Consider the following 6,626-nt stretch of genomic DNA (forward strand, 5'->3'; position numbering starts at 1 on the left):
CACTCCGACCCCACCGCTAGCTCTCACGCTCCGGCTGCCCACACTTGCAACTTACTGTCAGTGATGCTCTTTTCCACATCTGGACCAGTCTGTTTCCACATTTTTCCTTTGAAATAAGAATTGGACCCGTATTTAGATATATTCGCCACTTCCCCAAACACCCACCCTTGATGATCTAAAAGCCTGTGTCTTCGCGTTGTGAGTGACGGGTTAGCGCTTCCCGGAATGCAAAGCTGGGGTCACACTCGACTGCAGAAAGTGCTTGCCCAATTTCTGTGGACTTAAGATTAGTCCGTGGCAGCCCTGATTTGTTCTGAGAAACGTATACAAATAGAACGTTTGCCCAGAGAAGCATTTCCAAATGTCTCAGTCCAGTTTAGCTCCATTCTGGGGAGAAACAGAATGACGGCTCAGCGACTTGAAACTCAAAAAAGCGAAGGAATCCTGTCTTTGAAACAGGGGGCTGGGGCTGGAGAGGTGGCTTCCCAGGCTAATGCAAGCATTTTCTCCTTTCCGGCTCCCTCCCTAACTCCCTTTCTTTCTCCTGAGCTCTGCTCCCTTCTGGTGTCTGCCTTTTCACTTTGAAAACCGTTGGTTTCAAAAAGGCATCTTTGGCTGTTAGTTTTGTGTGTGTCTGATTTTATGGGTTTGTGGAGCTCCTGAAATTAAATTAATTTTAAGTGGGTTTTAATTACTAATGCTTTGGGCCATTGCCTTTCGCAAAGTCAACAAGACAATCAGGGTTACCTTAGTTTGTCTCTCTGAGGACTGTATGCATTCGTTTGGGCTCCTGGTAAACAGAAGAGCTTTCGAACTAGAAAAGTAAACACATAAAATAAAACCACTGCTATATTTGAACATCTGAATTTATTTTTCTCTCAAAAAAAAAAAAAAAAGGGGCGCCTGGGTGGCGCAGTCGGTTAAGCGTCCGACTTCAGCCAGGTCACGATCTCGCGGTCTGTGAGTTCGAGCCCCGCATCGGGCCCTGGGCTGATGGCTCAGAGCCTGGAGCCTGTTTCCGATTCTGTGTCTCCCTCTCTCTCTGACCCTCCCCTGTTCATGCTCTGTCTCTCTCTGTCCCAAAAATAAATAAACATTGAAAAAAAAAATTAAAAAAAAAAAAACAAAAAAAACAGCCACCTTTGACTTAGGAAAGAGGATTTTACATGTGCACGAAAGGATTTTTGTTTGTCAATAATATCTCATTATTTTTCAAAGGTGGGGCGAGTCTCCGTCATAATATTATGCTATGTAAATGCCAAAGGAGAAGGTGAATTATGACCCGTAGGTTTGAAGTCTCTTCTCGGCCCCACACAGAATACTTTGTATGTGACATTTGAGAAATGGGATTGCTTCTCAATATAGTGTCCCCTCGTAAATTAAGGGTAATCAACTCCTAGCTCAAGACTGAAGGGATAATGAGATGATGTTCAAAATGGCTTTTAAGTTTCTACCTATAGAGGTTGAAGGTGAAAAAGGAATAATGCAATGCCTGTGAGTACCCCCTCCCAGGAGGGAAGGCTACTCACGCTGCTCCCAGTGGAATGTTCTGTTCAATCAGGGGCCATCACTTGAGTGGTTTGATAATAAGCTCAGATTGACTGCAGATAAAAATGAGGAAGGTTGATTAAGTCATTTAGTCCCTTGACAATTTTGCAAACCAAGGGATTTCTGTAAGGATCAGTCTTAAAAGCATGGATGGCTGCCCAAAATAACCCAAGTTCTGGGTTCTACCTACTGCCCCTTCTCCCAGAAAATATTGCAAGGTTTTGGCTGTTTTCTCTGAAAATTAACATCCAACTTCCTTTCTCTAAATGTGGGCTATTATTATTAACGGTTCCCACGTGGTCTCTAATTCCTCTTTCATCCGTCTTAGTTGAAAATGTGCTAAAATACACCCAGGTATGGTTGCCATCTGGTTAATTCATTAATCAGTTACATTCATTGTATAGTGTGGCCAATATAAGAATTTTTCTACGCAGAATATAACTCTATATCTCAGTGTCCAAATATATTAATACAGAAGATCATCAGAAGGAAGGAGTGATTTAAAATAAACGCTCTGGATTTGAGCTACTTGGGACAAATGCAGAAAGACAAGTAACTTTTTTTCCCTTTTAGTTTCTCCCTAGAACTGACTTCCCAGAAATCCTACTGAAGTCACAGAATACTGCATGTGCAAAGCCAAATTAAAACACAGGTAATTATTTATCAGTAACACCAACACATTGCGTTTGGCTAATGCTTTACAGTTTCTAAAGTGGTTAAGCTCATCCTCCTTACCGTACCAGCTTATTTTTCTTCAGACGTTTTTAAAATAATCTATGCAATTGTCCTGCCTTTATAATAGAAGTCATCTTCATTTATTTAGTCCTTGTTGGGGTCATGTCTGTTTGAAAATTTAAGAAGCAGATGATGTCTGAGAATATTCCTGAAGCTCAGATTCCAAGGTGAGGCATAAACACAGGCAGACGTGTGTTCCACCACACCCCCCCCCCCGACACCACACAAATACACCACACACACACACACACACACACACACACACACACAGCTTCTTTCCCTTTTTCTTGGCTGATATTCCCAGTCAGAAATGACTTTTCTTTCAAATCCCCCTTGATAACTCATAGTATGTGTTATTGCTTTCAATGGCTGCCCACCACTGGAGTTTTCTTTAAAGGCAAAGAGTCTGGATAGGAGAAAAATGAATCCGAGGAAGGAAAAAAAGAGTTTGAAGAAGAAAACACAATTAGGTAAAAAAGAGAAAAGCAAATGACGTACCTTTTAGTTACGCGATCCTTCCCAAACTGTGCTTTTCTCTGTGACATATAATTTAGGCTCCACGCGGATTCTTAGTAGTTGGGAATACATTTGGAATAAATTGTCTTGTTTTGATGACTCTTAAATATAGACCACTATTTGAAAAAATCATAACTGATAAATTGTTTTCTCAATCAAACAGGACCAGCGGAATTGACCAGAAGGAACCTCAGAAAGGAAACAGGAGGGGAGGTATGTGGTGAAATGCTGGGGTTTGATAGGGTCACAGACAGGCATGCTGCTGGCTGGGCTCTGTTTGTACTCAGTTTTCCTTCAAACCCAAAACTGCTCTTAAAAATAGTCCAGTCAAAAAGAAGCAGCATTGGTGGGGGCACCTGGGTGGCTCAGTGCGTTGACTGTCCGACTTTGGCTCAGGTCGTGACCTCTGCTGCCAGCACAGAGCTTGGAGCTGCTTCAGACTCTGTGTCTCCCTCTCTCTCTCTGCCCCTCCCCCCACCCTCTCTCTCAAAAATCAATAAACATTTATTAAAGAAAAAACAGAAGAAGAAGAAACGAAACCACTCTCACCGTGGGCATTTGGCTGCCTCCTCCCTGCACCACCAGGCCTGGTCAGAACCTCTGTTCTCTGTGCCCACGGAGCCCTTCAGGACCCCCAGACAGCCCTCGGCTAACAGCTGTCCTGTGTCCCTCTCAGTAAAGGGACTGGGGACAAGCTGCTCACGACAGAGTCCCCGGGGGTGGACAAGGAGGCCCTGAGCGGGGTCTGCCCGAGAGACACCAGAGAGTGAGATGTGGTTTAATGAAGTAAAAGTGCTAAACTGAGCCCAAAGAAGGACCGCCTCCCCAGAGGCCCACTTCTCAAGATGACTCATGGACTGGGGACCCTCCCCGAGGCCATCTTGGGAGGCACGGGCTCAAGATGGAGGGCCACATGAGGGAAGGAACCCGGTCACTCTGTCACCTCTGGAGCAGAGTCACCCCTTCCAGGAACGCCGGGTCGAACAGGGGCTACTGGCTCCACAGAAAGTCTGGGAAATCATAAGACCTGCCAGTTGTGATTGATTTCTCCTGAGTTGTTAGGGTTGGAATCCAGGTCTCTTAGTTAATACCTTTGGGGACATCCGTCCGCCCGGGGCCCCTGCCTGCTCACACTGGCCACATACAGAGGAGAGAAGACGACACAGAAGGGTGGGATCCCCGGGATCTCGTGGGCAGCACCAGGCTTCCTGCAGCAGAAGGAAACCTTAAATCAGGAAAATGAGCCTCACCCAGGGACAGGGAGAGGGGCCCCACCACTCTGTCCTAACTTGCTCTGGTGTGAGAAAAGGGACATGGCCTGGCCCTGCTTTGAGCCCCCTAGGTCTGCTGCAGGGCCAGGTGGGCCTGGAGTAGTGGGGGCTCCAAGCTGCCATCGGCCCTTTGCACTTGAGCCCGTGCCTGTGTAAGTGACATCCCTTTCTGTTTCAGGGCCAAGTTAGGGAGAACTGCTTTCTGGCCCCTGGCTGGCCTCCCCTTCCCCCGGCCTGACTACTCTGCCCTGGTTGGGCACTTGTTTATCTTAGAGGCAGAACATTCCCCGGGGTTCTGAGCCATCGGTAGGGACCCACAGGACGCTGGCACTTGGAGACAGCGCTGTGGAGCGCGATGCAGCCATGGAGGGCCTGCCGCCCATCACCAGATCCACGTTCCAGCTGGCCTTGGAGCACCTGGGTGGTGGGGAGGGGGCGCCCTGTGGGTGATTTCTGAAAGCTGGAGCCATGTCCTGGGCCTCTGTGTGTTTCCCTGGGAGATCCCGGTCTGTACCACGGTGCTGGTTTGGGTGTAAAGAGACTACGAACTTTAAGAAGTGTGAAGGCTCTAGGCAAACCGTGTTCTGCCTGCAACAAAGTCTGTGGCGAGCGTGGTGAGAATTTCGCACCAGTGACACAGGCCGATGAGGCCCTCAGGCACCTGGGGCGGAGGCCGGTCCTCTCACGTACAGACCCTGTGCTTGTCGGCGATGAAAACAAACCTGAGCAGGTCGTCACTCCAGGACGTCACCGTCAACTCCCTGAAAAAGGCACAGAGGAGCCAGCCCCCTGAATTTTCCCAAGCAACTGATGAAAAACCCATCTTCGAGGCATCAGAGAAGGACAGAGGACAACTTCAGGAGGAAATAATGGGTGGTTTGAAGGAAAGTCCGGAACCGTGCAAACAAGAAATTGCAAGATGGAGGCAGAGAGTCCAGGAAAAGGAGGAGGAGAGAGAAGGGCTGGAGCAGCCGAACGCAGGGATGCGGCAGGTCTGGAGGGACAAACTCAGCCAGTTGATATCAAAGGCAGAAAACCTGCTGACGACCTTCCCCTTCTCTGATCTCCTTAGAGAGAGGGGCAGTCGAGCAAAAGAGAAGATGGCAATGGCCCCATCCACCGGTCAGTAGTTGATCTGAAGAGTGTCGACGATGCTGACTTCAGGGTGTCCCTTCAAAGTACGAAGAGGAAAATCAAGAAACAGCCAGACAACTGTGGGAAGGAAAACAAGCGAATGAACAGCTCGCAGGACAAATAACAAGACTCCAAACCGAAGAAGCACCTTTGTAGCGTGAAAATTCACAGCTTGAAAGTGAGATTCTGCGGTTGAAGCTGAAGCTTCCAATTCTGCCTGGGTTACATCAAGAACACATCGTGCAACGTCACAGACAGTTGTTTGAGGAGGAAACAGGCTGCTTGGGAGTCGAGAAGAAACTTCCCAGCGTGTGTAGAAGCACGAACTGCACAAATCAGATTCCCAGCCTCTGGAGGAAGACGGCCGAAGACATGGGCGAAGAATGGAGAGAAGCACTGCCTCCAATCGAAAGAGATCCGTGAGGCGCCTGGGTGGCTCAGTTGGTTGAGCGTCTGACCCTTCGTTCCGGCTCAGGTCGTGACCTCCCGGTTCATGAGACTGAGCCCCGCCTCAGGCTCTGCACTGACAGTGTGGAGCCTGCCTGGGAATCTCTCTCTCCCTCTCTCTCTGCCCCTCCCCCACTCTCCTCTCTCCCCAAACAAATAAATCCTCTTCCTTGAGGACAGAGCTGGAGAAAGCTGGACGGCAGCTGTGTTGACTGGAGGAACCTCGAGGAGCTGAGAGAAGGAGAGGATCGCCACAGGCAAATGCTGGCCAACGCCACGTCCGACTCCCAGCCTTTCCCAAGTGGCCCGTTGGCTCCCGGTGCTCCACTCACAGCCCACAGAGGCCCGCAAGTGTCCGGGGGTCCCCTGGGCCACCAGCCCCCCAGGGAAGAGGAGGGTCACGTGCTGAGGGCTCAGGGATCGAGGCTCCCCTGCAGGTGTGGCCCGGCCCACGGCAGCCGGGTCCTGGTCACCCACAGCCTCGGCGCATCTGCAAGTGTTTTCTGTCTTCACAGTCGTTTTCACTGATCTCTTCTTGGTTTAGTTGCTGTCATTTAATTGCCGCTACGGTCGTTCTTATTCAAGTAGATATAACATAATTTTGGGATAGTGTTTTTCAAATAAAGATTCATTTGACATAATTCTTGTGAATACATTATTTTCACATCATTGGACACTGCAGAATTAGATAATGTAAGTTTCGTATTTTGATTTAAATAAAAAGTCCACTATTACTTTATCCATCATTAAAATTTGGCACGCATACTGAGATTTCAAACAATGAAGACCATTTTTGTATGGCATCAGCATTTTTGTGTGTCATTTTCAGATACATGAACATGTATTAGAACTCTGGACAAGAATTCAATATTTTCCTGAATGACTTTTGATTTTTTTTTAATTGGGAAAAAAACCTAAATAATAAGATCACTCCATTAGAAGGTCATAGTATTTCAGTTACATTAGCTCTAAGTT

General features: G+C 47.9%; 1 long non-coding RNA gene across 1 annotated transcript in view; it reads left to right on the forward strand.

Annotated features, from left to right (window-relative positions):
• The window catches only part of LOC123607977, a 28,841-nt gene extending 22,549 nt beyond the window's left edge, over positions 1 to 6,292 (forward strand). The window contains exons 2-5 of the long non-coding RNA XR_006717019.1: positions 2,122 to 2,200; positions 2,351 to 2,450; positions 2,963 to 3,012; positions 5,832 to 6,292. This is a non-coding gene — a long non-coding RNA (uncharacterized LOC123607977). The remainder of the gene's footprint in view (positions 1 to 2,121; positions 2,201 to 2,350; positions 2,451 to 2,962; positions 3,013 to 5,831) is intronic.
• The last annotated feature ends 334 nt before the right edge of the window (positions 6,293 to 6,626 follow it).

This window comes from Leopardus geoffroyi, chromosome B2 (genome assembly GCF_018350155.1).
Source record: "Leopardus geoffroyi isolate Oge1 chromosome B2, O.geoffroyi_Oge1_pat1.0, whole genome shotgun sequence".
NCBI classification, from domain to species: Eukaryota; Metazoa; Chordata; class Mammalia; order Carnivora; family Felidae; genus Leopardus; species Leopardus geoffroyi.